The sequence below is a fragment of the Ursus arctos genome, unplaced genomic scaffold (genome assembly GCF_023065955.2).
Source record: "Ursus arctos isolate Adak ecotype North America unplaced genomic scaffold, UrsArc2.0 scaffold_19, whole genome shotgun sequence".
NCBI lineage: Eukaryota > Metazoa > Chordata > Mammalia > Carnivora > Ursidae > Ursus > Ursus arctos.
In genome coordinates, this window is record NW_026622863.1 from 26,683,509 (window position 1) to 26,701,874 (window position 18,366).

The 18,366-nt window shown below is 38.2% G+C and overlaps 1 protein-coding gene across 1 annotated transcript in view; it reads left to right on the plus strand.

Moving 5' to 3' along the window:
- Positions 1 to 1,239: 1,239 nt before the first annotated feature.
- AP1G1 (adaptor related protein complex 1 subunit gamma 1) overlaps positions 1,240 to 18,366 on the plus strand; it is a 71,773-nt gene continuing 54,646 nt past the window's right edge. The window contains exon 1 of the mRNA XM_026495159.4: positions 1,240 to 1,323. The gene's annotated coding sequence lies outside the window, so the exon portion shown is untranslated. The remainder of the gene's footprint in view (positions 1,324 to 18,366) is intronic.

Genomic DNA, 18,366 nt, shown 5'->3' on the forward strand with positions numbered 1-18,366 from the left:
TTATTTGAGAGAGAACACAAGCAGTGGGGAAAGACAGAGGGAGAAGCAAACTCCCTGCTGAGCAGGGAGCCCATGCAGGGATGGACCCCAGGACCCCAGGATCATGACTGGAAGGCAGACGCTTAACTGACTGAGCCACCCAGGAGCCCCTTCTCAATTCAATTTTTGGAAAAAGGTTTGAAATCCCTGTATGAAAGTGCCTGTCTAAGGAAAAAAGTGTAACCGCCTGTCTATGACAGGTCCTAAACTCAAGATTTATGGTTAATTCAGTTCTTTTTGGTATCTAGCCAGATGCTACGCTTTATTCATTTTCGGGACTACTTTACTGCCATCTACCTGAAGGATTTTAGTTTAGGCAGGTCACCTTTCCCTTAAATGGGCCAAGGTATCATGACCCTCTTTACCGTTCACGTGGAAAAGAACTTGTGTCAGGTGTTAGTAATTATTTATCAAGCCAGAACGGTCTGGGTAGACTGTCTTTGGCTCAGGTCTTTAACTGATGGAGACACAGTCAGAATGCCCACTCGGGAAGGGTTTTAACCTCACTACTCCAAATCTTTTGTTTTTACATATGAGGAAACCGAGGCCCTGAGAGTTTAAATGACTTGTCCAATGCAGGAGGTTGAGCAATGATACCGGGTTTGGAATCCATTCTTCTGTATCATTCTCTAATCTAATCTCTAGAATGCGAGACCACTTGGAGCATGTTCCGGAGAAAGCTGAGGTCTCAAACAACGAAAGGAAACAGTTTGGGATATTTGTGTATCAGGTCCCCGCCCCCACCTGCCTCGCCTCGCCCACTTCCTCAGCTACCTTGATAGCCCCGCCCTCTTCAGGTGGCCCCGCCACTTCCTGGTAGCCCAGCCTGCTCCTCCCCCGCAAGCGGAACCAATGTTCGGAGGCTTCCAGGGTCAGCCGGATCTTACTCTCTCAGACTCTTCGCAGCGGTGACTCGGCAGCAGCGTCTCGCGTCATCAGTGACAGCCCCGTACCTTGCTACGCTTTGCGTCGCTCTGCTAGGAGCAGTCACCTCCTCCTTGGCAAATAGTCCTCGGCGGGGTCCGAGTTCTTGGATAATAGGAGAGGGGGTGCACAAGAAGTTGCAGCCAGGGAACACGGAATCGACAAGCAGAGGAAGATAGAGACCAAAGTTTCTGCGATACTCTGTGAAGTTAGTTAAAAACTCCCTCCTTCATAAAAGGATCCTTCCGCCTGCAGTAGCGGTGGTGAGGCTGAGGGAGCCGCCATTTTGGATGTTCGGTTCCTGCTGCCACTGCTGCCGCCGCCCCCGGAGCTGCTGGTTTCATTCGAGGTTTCGGGCCGGTGAGTGTCACTCGCGGCGCTAAGAACACATTGCTTCTTTTGCCCCGCGCCTGCCGGGAGCGCTGGGCCGGAAGCTTCCTGACAATCCCAGGGGTCCGGTCCTAGGTTTTGGGGGGTGAGAAGAGAGGACAGAGGCTGGCCCAGGAGGGGCCCGGAGCCCCAGGGGCTGCTCCGACTTCTTGAGGGCCGACCCGAGGCCTCGGACCAGGAGGCTCCGGGCGCGGCTGCGTTCTGTGCTGTGGCGTTGCCCGGTCGGTGCGGGCCTCCTTTGGACCCATTGACTTTCTCGGGCTTCGATCCTCTTGAGGGCTCATTCAGGGAGCCTGGGTTTAGCGGGGCGGGTCCCACCCCCGCGTGTCTTCTCTGAGCCACGTATCAGCGTTCTTGTATCTTGTACTCGAGTCAGGTCTTTCGTAGAACTCTCTTTAGCTCTTCCAAATGCTCAGTTAATCGCTGTTTGCCTTGCAGTGCCGTCCTCTCAGAACCGGACATCGGCCTCGTCTCTCTCTCTCACCTTCCAACCACCCAACTTATTTCCTAATTTTCAGGGTCCCTCCCTTACTCCCTAACTCACCTGCGAGTGCATTGCTTACCCTTCTCTCAAACTCTTGATCTTGCGGACGTCAGTTTCTAATAATTCTCCCTATCTTCTGACTGTCTGAAAGAGTCGGGACGATTACTTACGTTTCCCTGTGAGGGTTTGATGGAGGTCCATCGAACCACTCGCTCAGAGTATACTTCTGCAGTAAATGTTTGTAAAGCTGATTAAATGGCTTTGGGGGAGGGGTAGGGAGGAAGCTGTCAAACGTTTTCTCATTTGTGAATTGCCTTCCTGTGCTGAACACTTGGCTTTTTGGTGCTTATTGATACTTACGTGTTTGTCCTGATCTTATATATTCCTGGGCATGAAAATTGCCTGAGAAGGAAGGATCTTAATCCGACGTCGGCAGAAAGGGAAGTAACTTTTTTGGCTACTGTAGGAATTAGTTAACAGAAAAGAGGAGCGAGGATTTCTTAGTGATCTTAACTTGCAGGTGTTTTGTGCGGTAATGATCTTTGCTGACTGATTCTAAAAAATAGTTGGGTTGACTTCGTGTGTTGTATTTCTTGGGGGTTAGTTGAATTTTGAATATTCCCTTCCACTCTTCTCCATACTTGTCAGACTATACACCTTAATTTTTGGTTTAAAAATACTCTCCAGGTGTCTGTAATCTCACCACTTCCATGCTGTTCTTAAAGTATGTTTGCAGTATGGCATGCTTGAATAAAAAGTATTTCGCAGTAATTCACTGATTATTTCCTACATTTCAAGTTAGGCAAGTATGATTGAATCACCTCTATTTCATCTCAGCCTGGGTTTTTAAATCTGCGAAAGAGAAATAACTTATTTGAGATTATAGCCTAATGACTGCTGAAATTTAAATTTGTATCTTAATGGACTCGTTGTAGAGGGATGAAGGGGAAAGTGAAAAAAATTTATAACTTGAACTTGGATCAAACCTTTTAATACTTCTAATCCATCTCTAAGTGCATTATTTTTATCATCAGGTAGATAAATTCCTGTACTGGTCACATGATGACTCAGTAGGAGACTGAATGTTTTCATTGTAAATAGTGTTCTTGTTATTTGTTTTAAAGAGACTTCAAAATTTTGTTAGTATTTGTGTATTTACTCTCAAGATAGGGTGTTTCTCTTTTGATGAAAGGAACTATCAAACCCCTGAACATCTATGGAATGCTTACTCATTTACTAAGTATCCTCTTTTAGTTGTTACTGAAATGTTCCATTTCTGAATTATGTTTTTTTTTCTGATTTACATTTTTAAAAACAAGGTTATGGGAAGAGCTATCAGATAGGTGTTATTTAACTCCGTTCATTTTGTGGTGTAACGTATTGGTAGTTAAACGTTTTCATTCTTAGGTGGTTTGCATTCAACTGGAGAGTGTCCTTTTGCCTTACAAATTATAAGCAAAGTGCTGTTTAGTGCACTGTTGATTGATCACATACTTTAATGTCTACTGTGTCTAAGGTTGTGGGATTATACTTGAAAGAAACATTGTTTAGGAAACTTCAGTTAATTCTCTTTTGGGAGCAGTTGCTTGTTCTTTGATCTGTTTAACTTTTACCAGTTCTAGATTTGAGGGTGAATTTTATTTTATTTTATTTTTTTAGTGAACTCTACCCCTAACTTGGGGCTTGAACTTAAAACTCTGAGATCAAGAGTGGAATGCTCTACCAACTGAGCCAGCCAGATGCCCCTTGATAGTGAATTTTAGAGTGAAACTATAAAGTACAAAAATTGTCAGCAGTACCTTGGTGATATTTCACCCCTTATTTATTTTAAAAAGTAGTCTTGAAATTAGTGATGTACAAAAACAAAAGTTCCAGTTTTTTGTGATTTATTTATTTAATAGAAGAGAGGGAGAGTGCGAGTGTGTGTGCAAGAGAAAAAGCTGGAGAGCAGGTGGGAGGGGCAGAGGGAAAGTGAGTCTCAAGCAGTTTCTGCTCCGAGTGTGGAGCCCAATCTCACCACCCAGAGATCATAACCTGAGCTGAAACCAAGAGTTGGATCCTCAGCTGACTCTGCCAGCCAGGTGCCTCCCAAGTTTTTGTGGTTTATTATTATTATTATTTTAAAGATTTTGTTTATTTGAGAGAGAGTGCACATGAGTGAGAGAGCGCAAGCAGGGGGAGCAGCAGCAGCAGAGGGAGAAGCGGAATCCCCACTGAGCAGGAAGCCCGATGTTGGGCTCTTATCTCAGGACCCTGAGATCATGACCTGAGCCAAAGGCAGCCGATTAACCAACTGAGCCACCCAGGTGCCCCCAAGTTTTTTGTGATTTACAAAAACTCTATATTGAAAAAGTTGAATGAGTATTTTCCAAAAGATTATTTTTAATTAAAAAAAATGAATTAGGAAACTACATACCACAACAGATTTTCAAAATGCTTAATCCCCTTATTTGTGTTTGATGAGGATTTAAAAATTTTGTGTAAAAGCAGGGCTTAATTGATAGCAGAACTTTAAAACTCTTACCCAGACTTAGCTTCAGAGAATCTAAAACTATTACTTTACCTTTCTGTAAACTGCAACCACTTGTTTAGCTATTTTTGGTCCTTAAAATTCATTCATTCTTAGCTTTATGGATTGTTTTCAGTTCTTGATTTTGACATCTTCATACGTTTGTTACTTTTATTCAGTTCCTTTCATGCAGGTTAAGATTTAAGGTAACAGGGGCGCCTGGGTGGCACAGCGGTTAGGCATCTGCCTTCGGCTCAGGGCGGGATCCCGGCGTTCTGGGATCGAGCCCCACATCAGGCTCCTCCGCTATGAGCCTGCTTCTTCCTCTCCCACTCCCCCTGCTTGTGTTCCCTCTCTCTCTGGCTGTCTCTCTCTCTGTCGAATAAATAAATAAAATCTTAAAAAAAAAAAAAAAGATTTAAGGTAACAACTAATTTAAAATTAAGAGAACATATAGATTTATCTCAGCTCTCATATTTCTTGGCTTATACGTTTTTAAAATTGTATCTTTGTCAGAAAGTATTAGGATTTTTCCATTTGCCTTTTTGTATAGAAAATTTTATATCTGTGAGGGCATTCATTTTTATCTTGAAAATACATGTAAGGTTTTTTTTTTCCTTTCACTGAAGGAATAACACAAAACACTTAATTTGGCATGAGTTTTGGTTACTAGAACAATCTCTTGTCAAAGTTTGAAGGGTCCAAAAGTGAAAAAAAAACCACAGTTGCCGAACTTGTTGAGTCAGCATTAACTAACACTTTTGTATGAAAAGGGCAAGATTTAAGATAATATGATTGAAATGAGAAATGCTTTTTCACCAGGCACTTGGAAGTTTTGTTTTGTTTTGTTTTTTGTCTTACTCAGACAATTGGAGAGAGAAAATAAGTTATAAATGTCAGTGAAAAATAGGTTTCAAAGGAAAAAATCATAGTTTTTTAAAAGATGATGAAAACATATGTGACCTTTGTACTTTATAAATAAAGACATCTTAAAGGCAAGTAGTTTTTACCTCCTTTCTCTGTTGTAACAGTGCAACAGTCACAGTGTAACCTGATAGGCAGTTGCTTTGCTCACTCCACCTTTCTTGTGTTTTACTGAGCATCCTAGGCTTTTCAGCTTGTTTGGCCTTGAGGTTAATGTTATGGATTTTTGGGAAGACCAAATATGAGAAAGACATGATCTTAGATTTTTGGGATTGTAAAATATTTGCACTCTGCTCGCAAAGTTAAAAATGAGACTGATACAGAATAAAGGACATACACTATTAGTTTAAAAGATCTAACTTTAGTAAATGGTCATATGGTTGTACAGCTCAAAGTAAAAGGAGTTCCATTAGTGTTTTTACAGCTCATTTTAGTGAAGCTATTTACTAAACCTCACTATTGGGAAATTATTCCGTTTTAAGCTGAAGAAAAGGAAGGGAAGTTAATTTTTTAAAATTCCTTTTTAAAGTCTGCACAAAGGATTTGGTTACCTTCCCACTTTTTGAAACTTTTGAAATTAAAATATGGTGAAAACATTGGTTTGAGATGAATGCAGAAAGTAAGTGAAAATAATATTTTTGTAGATACTAGGTTTTGGGTATGATTTATTGAAAGTACGCTGTTGCGAGAAGAGCTTTTTCTGGTAGTACTCTGGATATGTGATGTTTTTTAAATGTGTGTTTGTCTCTGCCAGTGAAAGTTGGGCTTTATGTTTTCTTTAGAAACATTCCATGATGAAAGCTTAGTAAATGGTGTTGATTATTTAAGAAAGTAGAATGAGGGAAGTAGCTTACTAGCATTTAGTTGTATTATTTTTATTTACACACACTGAACTTTATTTTTAAAATTTTAAAAGTAAGCTCTACACCCAATGTGGGGCTTGAACTCAGCAACCCCAAGATCAGGAGTTGCATGCTGTATGGACTGAGCCAGCCAGGCACCCCTACACTGTTTTTTTTTTTTTTTTAATACTGTTCCTCAAATACTCCATGTTCCTCAAATACTCCATGTTCTTTCATTTTCTTTGTACCTGTTCTGCGTATACCTGGAATGCTTCGCTTTTCTGGCATCTACCTAGTGAACGTGTTCTTCCTTTCCCTCCACCCCAGGCAATGGGGTGTAGCACTTCCGTTAAAGTACTTGAATTTGTCTACCTCTCCTTGAGCTTTCAGAGGACAAGAACTATCTAATTTATGACATCCATAGTACAGTGCCTGGCCCTTAGTAGCTGCTCCACGGAATAGATGATATGAATGAAAATAATATGGAAAAATTGTTCAGGTACTCAGATATATGGTAATTGGTTGATGCCAGAGCCAAAAGCAGTCAGGGTCCTGAGTTACGAGAAGATACTGCAGGTCATTTACTTGTGACTTGTAGAATTGATGTCAGTGAAGTTTATTTTCAGATTTAGAAAACATACAAAACCTTGTGTCTGTGTCCTTGAAAATATTATTTAGATGTTTAATTTTGAAATTGGCATTATTCTTTATTTGTGATTTACTCAAACTCTTTCTTTTGCAAAAGTTTCAAGTGGCAGCAAAGAAACCCACTCTTCCCCATCTTCTTTCTTTTGAATACCTAATATGTAATTCATTTTGCTAAAGAAACTGATACTAAGTTGAGAACTTCAGTCTTTTCCCCCCAAATGGAAATATGTTGATGCAGTTCAATGATTTGTTACTGTCTCTCTCCTCCTGTGTGAATAATATACTTTTATAGTGCTAAGAGTTTTTTTAAATCTATCTTTTTAATTTACAAAATAACAGGTGTCCATTATAATAAATGAAAAAATCTAAAAGACATATTTAAAGCTATTAATTTCCCTCAGTCTCTTCATTGTTATTCCCCAGCATTTTACCAGGTTATGGGTATACTTCAGTATTTTTCTTTTCTTTCTTTTTTTTTTTTAAGCATTGATGATTCTTTTTTTTTTTTTTAAAATGATTATTTATTTATTTATTTGACAGAGACAGCCAGCGAGAGAGGGAGCACAAGCAGGGGGTGGGGGAGAGGAAGAAGCAGGCTCCTAGCGGAGGAGCCTGATGTGGGGCTTGATCCTAGAACGCTGGGATCATGCCCTGAGCCGAAGGCAGATGCTTAAGGACTGTGCCACCCAGGCGCCCCATATACTTAAGTATTTTTCTCCGTGCATGGTCAAGTGTTATATATAGTAACCTAAATGTGCACATTTATAAGGATTCTTTATTTTTACAAAAGGGAGATCATACTTATTATATTATTCTGTAACAAGCTTTTCTTAACGCATCCTGGTCAATAAATGTAATTCAGTCTTGTTTTTTAAACATCCCTGTTAACGTCTCGGCATGAACGTGTATCATACATAACTTACTCAGTTATTTTTTAAAAATATTTATTTATTTATTTATTTTTAGAGAGTGTGGGGAGTGGGGTGGGGTGAGGAGGGGCAGGGGGAGAGAATCCTTAAGCATACTCCCAGCTGAGTGCGTTGCCCAACGTAGGGCTCGATCCCAGGACCTTGAGATCATGATCTGAGCTGAAATTGAGTCAGATGCTTAACCGACTGAGCCACCCAGGTGCCCCTATTCAGTTATTTTCTTATGGACATTTAGGTTGCTTCTAGATTTTTTTAATAGAAACAGTGATACAGTAAATATCCTTGTACATGTCACTTCATTTGCTGCTACTTTTATTTCTACAGACTAGATTCTCCAAGATGGGATTTCTGGGTTAAAGGAAATATACCTTAAATGTTTTTATTGCCAGATTATTCTCTAAGTAGGTTGTCATTTCTACCTTCACTAGCAGTGAGTTTCCTGTATCATCACATCATTAAATGTAAATAATTTAATTTTTACTGGTCTGCCAGGTAATGAATCCTCTTTCAGTTCGTCTTAATTTTCCTGGCCATTATTGGAGCTAGCCTCTTTTGATATGCTTTTTGCTGTTTGGATTTCCTTTATTGAGAATTTTCTGTTCATGTCCTTTGTTCATTTTTCTTTTGTTTTTCCTCTTTTTTTTTTTTTTTTAAATCTTGTAGGAACCCTTTATGGTATATTAATTCTTTGTTGTGTGACACATGTATTTCTTTATCTTGAATTAACTTTTTTAGGATACGAAGCAGTGGGTTTTATATGGTTTTCCTTTGTATAGAGAGCCAACTACATGAAGATTAAAGTATGGTTTCCTTAGTGAATTAAATGCCATCTTTTTAAAAAAATATATATTTTATTTGAGAGAGCAAGAGCGCGCACAAGCAGGGGGAGGGGCAGTGGGAGAGGGACAAGCCGATTCCCCCACTGAGCAAGGAGCCTGATGTGGGGCCTGAGATCATGATCTGAGCTGAAGGCACTTAACCCACTGAGCCACCCAAGTGCCCCAATTAAACGCCATGTTGTATGTTATGTTCTCATATATGTTTGCTCTATTTCTGGTTCTTTTTTTTTTTCTTTACTATTATTTTACTTTTTTGAGTGTAGTAATTTTGTAAAAAGTTACACTCTGTTAAGAAAAACTCCTATTGAGGCACCTGAGCGGCACAGTTGGTTAAGTATCACACTCTTGTTTTTGGCTCAGGTCATGATCTCAGGGTCATGAGTTCAAGCCCCCCATCAGGCTTCCTGCTCTGTGCGGAGTCTGCTTGAGATTCTTTCTCTCCCTCTACTTCTGCCCCTCCCACTCATGCTCTCTCCCTCTAAAATAAATAAATCTTTAAAAGAAAAGAAAAGCTCCTATCACTGTACTTTTTCATTTTCTTAACTATTCTTTAACATTTATTTTTACACCTATTGATTGAAAATCCTGTTGCGTTCAGTAAACTTCACAGAAAGTCCACTGTTTGGAATTACACTATATTCATATATTAATTTTGAGAGGCCAGACATTTTTAATGGTCTAAATTTTTCCTTATGATGAATTTCAATTTGTTCAGCCCCTGTTTCAGTTTTAGGTTCTTCAATAAATGTTTTGTAGATTTGATAGTCTTCTTCATGTAGTTCTTATGCCTTTCATGCTAAATTTGTTGCTAGGCATTTTATAGTTTTTGATACTGTTGTCAATTGGACTTTTCCTCTATTTCTTTTATTTTTATTTTTCTTCTTCTTCTTCTTTTTTTTTTTTTAAGAGAGGGAGAGAGAGAATCTTACTCAAACTCCATGCCCAGTGCAGAGCCTGACATGGGACTTGCTCTCACGACCCTGAGGTCATGACCTGACCTGAAATCAGTAGTTGGGCTCTTAACTGACTGAGCTACCCAGGCCCCTCTTCCGCCTCTGTTTCTAACTGGTGTCAGAAACATGGGTTAAAAAATGGATCTTTAATTTCCTTGGACCATATCCCCTTCCCCTCCTTTCTTGGTATCCAGAATTTAACAGAACTTGGATTTATGAAGAATATGCTTGGGAAACTTTGTTGTTTTTGTGTGAAATCACTTTCTAGTAACTTTCTAATAAACTTTCTAATGTCCTCCTGTAGAAAATGCCTTTAGATAAATGTGACTCTGTCCTTTCATGATGAATGCTGTCTTGTTTTTTTGAAAGTTCACAGTTTTCCTTTCTAATCTGTTACTCTGATTTTTATTACTTTGAATTTTCAAAGCAAGATTTATTGCTCAAATATATGTTCATTATTTAAAAGAGAGCAGAAAATATAAAAAAGTTAAAAAGGCATCTGTGTTTATACAAGGCACAGATAGTCTATCTCTAACATTTATTATACCCTTTGGGACATAGCTTTAAAAACAAATTTTTTGTTTTGAGAATTTTGTGACAATTCTTGATATTTGTGGGCTCCTTACGACATTTTTTTTGCTAATAATACTAGGGTTGAGAGTAGAAATTGCTTTTCATCAGTGTCAAATTAGATATTAATCATGTTTATCATTGTTTATTTGGTCTTTTTAAAAAAAGTTGTTTATTTAGAGAGAGCACCTGACGGCAAGAGGGGCAGAGGATGAGAGAATTCTCAAGCAAACTCCTTCTTGAGTGTGGAGCCTGATGAGGGGCTTGATGCCAGGACCCTGAGATCATGAACTGAGCAGTCGGCCACCTAACCGACTGAGCCACCCAGGCGCCCCTTATTTGGCTTTGATATTCATGCATCTTAATGCAATTAAATCGTTCAGAAGGCATATTTCCATTTATATTCATCTATTTTTAAATTCTCAGTTTCAGTGAATTTTGGTTAGATAATTTTAAAAGACGATTTCTGTAATTACTGTGGCATTTTAGGGAGAATTGAGCTTAGGACTTCTACTTAGAGGAATGCCAGCTGGCTGCCTAGACAGGGTGTGGTGGTATCTTGATGTTGTTACACATTTCACAGCCTATTCCTTAGCCTTGAAGATGGAAAAATTCCATTTTAGTGTTTCATTTGGGAATGATTTAGCCTAATCAAACTCACTGATGTGTGAGGTAGAATAACAATGTTGTAATTCACAAGGGGCTGTGCTTTTCTCCTGAATTACCTATCTGATTTCCAGGGCACCCCTTTCCTTGTGTGGAGGAATTTGGGAGACAAGATATTTGGGAAGATGATTGATAATTACAAAGTTGCATCATGTCCCTGAAGCCAGAGCATATAAAGTTGAATGATCTGAATGTTTCATCATTCTAGGCCCTGGTGAAACCCAGTGAAAGAAGTATCCCTGTCTGGCAATGGTGTTTACCTCTGTAGTGACCAAATACTTATCCCCAGATAATAGTCTCTCTTATTCAAACAGTGATGTACTAACACTACTCTCCCTTTTTCTTTATTCTGTAAAACATTTCCCTTCAGTAAGAACACTTCTTCATACAGGGGAGATACATGTGCACTGCTTCCCCCTTTGTACTCCCCGGTACTCAAAAGAAAGCAATCCTCAGAAACACAAAGAGGGTGAAAAGAACCCAGTTAAGTCAGATTAGTAACAGCTGGTATCTATAAGATATTTTGGAAAGTACAAGTCTGATCAAAGCTTAATACTGTTGATCAGTTTGGTGTAAGCTTCCTTATTACTTTGGTCATAGTGTTTTCTAAGTTGTAAATGCATTAAAGCAATTCAGTTATCATATGCAATAAAAATCTGAAATAGGGCTTCTGTGTGGAGCATAATCTAAAAATATGGCCATGTGGAGAGGGGCCCCTGGATTGCTCAGTCAGTTAAGCCTCTGGCTCCTGATTTCAGCTCAGGTCATGATCTCAGGGTCGTGGGATCAAGCCCTGTACCAGACTCTGTTCAGCAAGGAGTCTCCTTGTCTCTCTCCCCCCTCATAGAAATAAATGAAATCTTAAAAAGAAAAATAAAAGCACTGTTGTTATTAATTTGAAAAAAAGTGGCCATGTGGAGAATGAAGGTGGGAGAGCACATTAACTTCTTTTGAAGGGTTTTGCCTAGTGTTAACTTAGGCAAGAGGGGTGTTCTTAGCCATTCTTAAATCTGGGTGTTCTTAGCCATTCTTAAATCTGGGACTAGATGTTATAGGGTAATCACTGGCAAAGTTAATTGAAATCTAATTGTTGAATCTTTTCTTATTGTTTATCAAGAAAGACTTCAAGTACAGTTTTTGTATTGGATAGAGAAGGAGGTAATTTTAATATTGAGAAATTGCTTTTAATTTAGGATTTTTTTAGATTAGAGTTCACATAGCTTCAGGTTTGGGGGAAGAAGGACAATGCACAGCAGGAGCCCCAGCTTTTTGGTTATATATTCTTAACTGGGCTGTCATTGGTTCAGAGCTCACAGCCAGGTAGTGTGAGCTGAGAAGTAGAAAGTTAATTGAGCAAGGTAGAATAGAGGACTGGATTGAGTCCTGATGGCTTCCCATGGCTGTTGGTAAGTAGCCAGTGGTGCACCTTTACTTTGTTTGCTTTGGAAAGGACAAGTACATTTTCTTTATCTAAGAGTCTTGTAGCTTTTGGAATTCAGTTAACCACAGTATTTCTCAAGTTCCTACTCTTAGGTAAGGGGAATACAGGGATAAATAAGATTAATAAGGATCTGGCCTTTAGGAGCTTATATTTGAGTGGGGAAAAATACACATTTCAAAGAAAAAAAAAGGTAATCATGGCCTGGGGTTAGTATTGCAGTATGAGGAAAATCTTTATCAATTAAAGAGATTTGTGTGGTCCCTGGGTGGCTCAGTAGGTTGGGCGTCTGCCTTTGGCTTGGGTCATGGTCCCGGTATTCTGGGATCAAGCCCTGTGTCCTTCTCTATCGCCCCCCCCCCCCGCCCGCACGTGCACACTCTCTCTCAAATAAATAAAGTCTTTTAAAAAAAATCAACGAGATTTGTGGAGATTTTGGAAAATAACCATTTTCTCCATTTTGGAATACATTTTAGGAGAATTGGAACATACACAGTCATTGTTTTTTGTCTTTTATGTTTCTTTCCTAAAGTAAGCATTCATAATTCTGGTTATTTTTGGGGTATATAAAGTAATTAATTTAGCTTAAGCTCCAAAACCTAATTTTGTTTACATTTTGGATAGAAACGTTTCAAAAATGAAGTTCACACGTCTTTATGTTCTTTTTATTTTTCAACATTTTTTATTTTTTATTATTTTTTTGAGAGAGAGAGAGAGAGAGAGTGAGTGAGTGTGCAGGGGGTGAGGGAAGAGGGGCAGAAGGAGAGGGAGACAGAGAATCCCAAGCAGGTTTCATGCTCAGTGCAGAGTCCGATGTGGGGCTCAATCTTACGACCCTGAGATCATGACCTGAGTCAAAATCAAGAGTCAGATGCTTAGGGGGCACCTGGGCGGCTCATTCGTTTAAGTGTCTGCCTTTGGCTTAGGTCATGATGCTGGTGTCCTGGGGTCAAGCCCCACATTGGGCTTCCTGCTCAGTGGGGAGCCTGCTTTTTCCTTTCCCTCTGCTGCTTCCCCTGTTGTGCTCTCTTGCTGTCTCTCAAATAAATAAAATCTTTAATAAAGAGAAGAAAGAAAGAGTTGAACACTTAACTGAATAACAGGAATGAAATAAATACATTTATCCACAATCTCTGTATCTTAACAAGTTAGAATTTTAATTTTTCTGTGTTCCTTTCCCATCCTTGCCCTAGTAAGTATTTTAGGATGGAAACGGACATTTTATTTTTACAAAGTGTACAAACTTTGTAAATATAAAACAGATGGACATACAGGCATTGAATAAAACTATGAAATACTAAATGTAAATAGATAAAAAAGAAATGGACAGAAACACAGTTATAATGGTAGACTTTATTTTTTAATTAAAACATTTTTTAAAAGATTTTATTTACTTAATTAGGGAGAGGGAGAGAGCATGGAGGGGGAACACAGGGGGAGGGAGTGGGGCAGAGGGAGAGGGAGAAGCAGCGGAGCCCGCCCGCTGAGCTGGGAGCCCTCCCCGCTGGGCTCAATCCCAGGACACTGAGATCATGACCCAGAGGAAGGCAACATATAACTGACTGAGCCACCCAGGAACCTCTTAATTAAAAAAAAAAAAAAAAAAAAAAAGATTTATTTATTTGAGAGATTGCAGGCAGGGGTGGGAGTGGGGTGAGGGGGAGAGGGAGAAACAGGCTCCCCGATGAGCAGGGAGCCAGATGTGGGGCTTGATCTCAGGACCCCAGGACCATGACCGGAGCAGAAGGCAGACGTTTAAATGACTGAGCCACTCAGACAACAGTGTAATGGTAGACTTTAACGTATCTTTCTCTGCCTTGGATGGGTCAAGTAGTTTAAGAGCAGACAGTGTCTGAACTCTACAATTTTTAGAAATTGGTCATTCCACAGGCACAATTTTTTTAATGTAATTGTCATCTAATTTTTAAAAAAGTTTTATTGAGGTTTACACAATATTTAATGTCTGTAATGAGATTATAAATGCATTATGGATTGAATTACAAATTATATATAACATACATAAATGCATTAATGTACATATTTAATGTATATGATTTGATGTTGGGATACAGTTTTATATTAAGGTTTCCTCCTCTGCATTAAATGTTAAATGTTGATGTTATTGAACCACTTCTTGATAAAGCAGGGTCTTACTGTAAAAACCAATTATGGCACTCTGTTATTTAATATTCTTAAGGGAGAGTTGAATGCTTTTTGCTAGTACACTAAATAGGCTCAGATTACTATGCTGTGTGTATATTTAAGGTAAGAACTTTAATTTTGGATTTGTAAAAAAAAATTGATAAGGTAATTATATGGAACTCAGAGGCAGAGATTTACTAGTAATTTGATCTTTTTCTTTTGATTAATCACTTAAAATTTTTATAGGATAAAAATCGATGATTTAAAGGGTACAAACTTTTTAAAATTGTGGTAAGAATGCAAGCAGATTTCTACTCTTGACAGATTTTTAGTTGCACAATACAGTATTGTTATGTGTAGGCACTATGTTGTATAGCAAATCTGTAGAATTTATTAATCTTGCTAGTAAGCTGTGTGGATACTTGTTTCTGCTATATGTAGGTTTTGTTTGCATTGCTGCTGCTGTTGTTTCTTCCCTTACTGTTAGATGACATTTTGATGACCATCAGTGTTCTTCCCTAAAACAGCCTCTGTCTCCTGGTTCCCACCCCCTTCTCTTTCCCTTCCAGTTCTCTAATTTGTAAATTAGAGCCTGCAAATAGAGTAAAGTGTATGTTTTAGTATGTTGGTGCGATGCTCTCTGTATTGCTCCATGAGGTTATAAAGATGTGTTTGTTTTGAGTTCTCAGCTATGTCAGCCTGCAAATAGAGTAAAGTAGTTGTTTTAGCATGTTGATGGGATGCTCTCTGTATTGCCGCATGAGGTTATAAAGATGTGTTTTGAGTTTTCAGCTGTGTCCTGTTTAGCTGAATCATCACTATACCCCATATTCTTACTTTATTTTTAAAAACAGGATCATTTGTTATTAATACTAACAATAGATGTTTAAGCTATTGTATTTTAAGGAGTCTTGTGGTTTTTGAGTATTTGGAAAGGCAAGCAATTCTTAAAACATAAGGAAATCTTGAACATTATAATAAGAGCAAGTAGGTTGTGTTTTCCAGATTATGGGGTCTACAGTATTCACTACATAGATTAGATGTATTTGAATTTAACTTTTATTTGCTTAATTTTTAAAGATATTTTATTTATTTATTTGTCAGAGAGCGAGAGAGCGAGCGAGTGTGATCGTACAAGCAGGGGGAGCGGCAGGCAGAGGGAGAAGCAGTTAGCAGGGAGCCTGCTTCGGGACTCAGTCCCAAACCCTGGGATGGTGACCTGAGCTGAAGGCAGATGCTTAGGCAGCCCAGCCACCCAGGTGTCCCTGAATTTAATTTTTAATATGAAACATTTCAGACATAAAATATATGTTCTTCATCATATTCCCCTCTCCCAGATGTCCCACTTTGTTGATCTTTATGTTTCACATGCATGTTCTTATTTTCTTACTGCATTTTTGTATCTCTAAAGAATAGGTTCTTTTACAGGGGGCCTGTGTGGCTCAGTTAGTTAAACATTTTTAACAATGATTAGGGTCCTTTAATAAGGGTAAAATCTCCACAATCCTTTATCTCAGTTTCTGAAATTAAACAAAACCAAAAACCCAGGAGTTTTCATAATTCTTTTGGTGTTAAAAATCTGATGTGACCAGACATGAGGCTGTAGTATTTATTTTTTCTCATTTGGTGTGAATGAATATTCACACATGTTGCTGCAGAAATATTTTTTATATAATGGAACTGCTACCCCGGACATAGTAGGCGAGTTATGACCTATAATATATGCACTGCATTACCTTTCTAAAATTCAGAAAATTCTAAGTTTTATTTTTAAAGGGTTAGGATGAGAAATTGTGGACTGGTACTGTGCTATCGATCTCTTTCTATGTGGAATTTTGGAGTTGTTGGATTAATCAAGAAGGAACTTAATTTTGCAAAAGAAGAACTTTCTAAATATATTGAATGTTTGACCATGACACACTTTAGCTTACTATAAATACAATTTTCTGTTCTGTCACTGGTCAGCAAAAGCGGTTCTTGCTGCTTTTTTATATTGCTGAAATTGTAAAAATCTGTTTTCCTCACTAGACTTCTGAGTTCTTAAGGGTAGAGATCATGACCTTGGCAGTCGCCAGCGTTTATCGCAATGCCTGACACAGAGAAGGCTCAGCAAATATTTGTTGAATGAGAGTTGGCAACTTTTTGGTATAACATGTTTCCCTATTACTTAGGTCATCTCTGGGATAGTGCGACGACGACTTGAGTAAGGAGAGGAAAAAGAGATGCGTGAAGCTAACTTCTGATTCCATATTTTTTACATTCTCTCTTCTCCCTTTGAAATGGATATAAATAATGCTTGTGTTGATATTAGTTATGATACTGTTTTCTCTGTTAACTGTAGTTAATGGGCCTTGAACTGTTAAACTTTTTTTTTTTTTTCACTTTCTTGGTGAAAGATTTTGATCCTGCTGCTTTCTGAATTCAAGATTCTCAAAACTTAATGCCCATTTTTAAAAATTGGGTTTAACTGCTGTGTTTTGAGAGTTCCTTTTTATAGTTTGATTACAAGTCCTTTGTTGGATATGCAATTTGTAAATATCCCAATCTGTAACTTGTGTTTTCATTTTCTTAACAATGTTTTTTAATGTGCAAAAGTGTAATTTTTATGAAGTCCAGTTTTATGATTTATTCTTTCATGGATGTGACTTTGTTATTACGTCCAAGAACTCTTTGCCTAACCCCAGGTAATGAAGATTTTCTCCTCTGTCATCTTTTTTTTTTTTTTTTAAGATTTTATTTATTTATTTGACAGCCAGCGAGAGAGGGAACATAAGCAGGGGGAGTGGGAGAGGAAGAAGCAGGCTTCTAGCAGAGGAGCCTGATGTGGGGCTCAATCCCAGAACGTGGGGCTCATGCCCTTAGCCGAAGGCAGACGCTTAAAGACTGAGCCACCCAGGCGCCCCTCCTCTGTCATCTTCTAACAGTTTTTTATAGTTGCGTATTTTACATTTAGATGTGTGCTCCATTTTGAGTTGATATTTGTATAAGGTGTGAGATTTAGGTTGAGATTCAGTTTTTTTGCATATGAATGTCCAGTTGTGATGTGCACTGTGATGCCATAGTATCACCTAATTAATTCCTTTTAATGTGTGTGGTGATATCCACTTTCGTTACTAATACTGGTAATTTGGGTTGTTTCTCTTTTATCATCTAGCTAGAGGTTTATCAATTTTATTAGTCTTCTCAAAGAACTGGCCTTTGGTTTCGTTGACTTGACCTGATTTCTGTTTTTAATTTTATTGATTTCTGTTTTTTGTTATATGCTTTTTTTCCTACTTCTCTTTGATTTATTTTTCTCTTTTCCTAGTTTCTTAAATAGAAGCTTAGATTACTTGAGATGTTTCTTCTGTTCTGACACAAGAATTTAATGCTGTTCATTTTCTATCAAGCACTACCTAAGTGTGTACCACAAATTTTAATGTGTGTTTATGTTTTTGTTCAGTTCCATATATTTACCAATGTCCCTTGATATTTCCTCTTTCACCAGTGGATTATTTGGGAATGTTTAAATTTCCAAGTCCATGGAAAATTTTCCAGTTAGCTTTCTGTTAATTGATTTCTAATTTAATTCTATTAATGGTCAGAGACTATATGATTTCCATTCATTTAATTTATAAACTTTTTTTTTTTTTAATGACCCAGGACATGGTCTATTTTGGTGAATGTTCTGTTTGCACTTGAAAAGAATGTTTGTTTTGCCATTGTTGATTGAGTTGTTCCATAACTATTGGTTAGATCCAGTCAGTTGATGATGGCATTCAGGTCTTTTATATCTTTGCTGATACTCTGTAATTTTATCATTTACTTAGGGGGCATGTTGAAGTCTCTATAATTGGGATATCTTTGGTATCTGTCAATTTTTTATTCATGTATTTTTTAACTCTATTATATATAGAGTTATGTAACTCTATATATAACTCTGTATTTGCAATTAGGGTTGTTGTATTTTCTTGGTGAATTCTTTTATCGTGGAGTGGGAGAATAGAAAGTGATTTACTCCACACTCTTAGGATCACAGCTCCTCTGGTCAGAGAGATGAGTTCCCCTTCCCCAGTTTTTAGATGCCTGC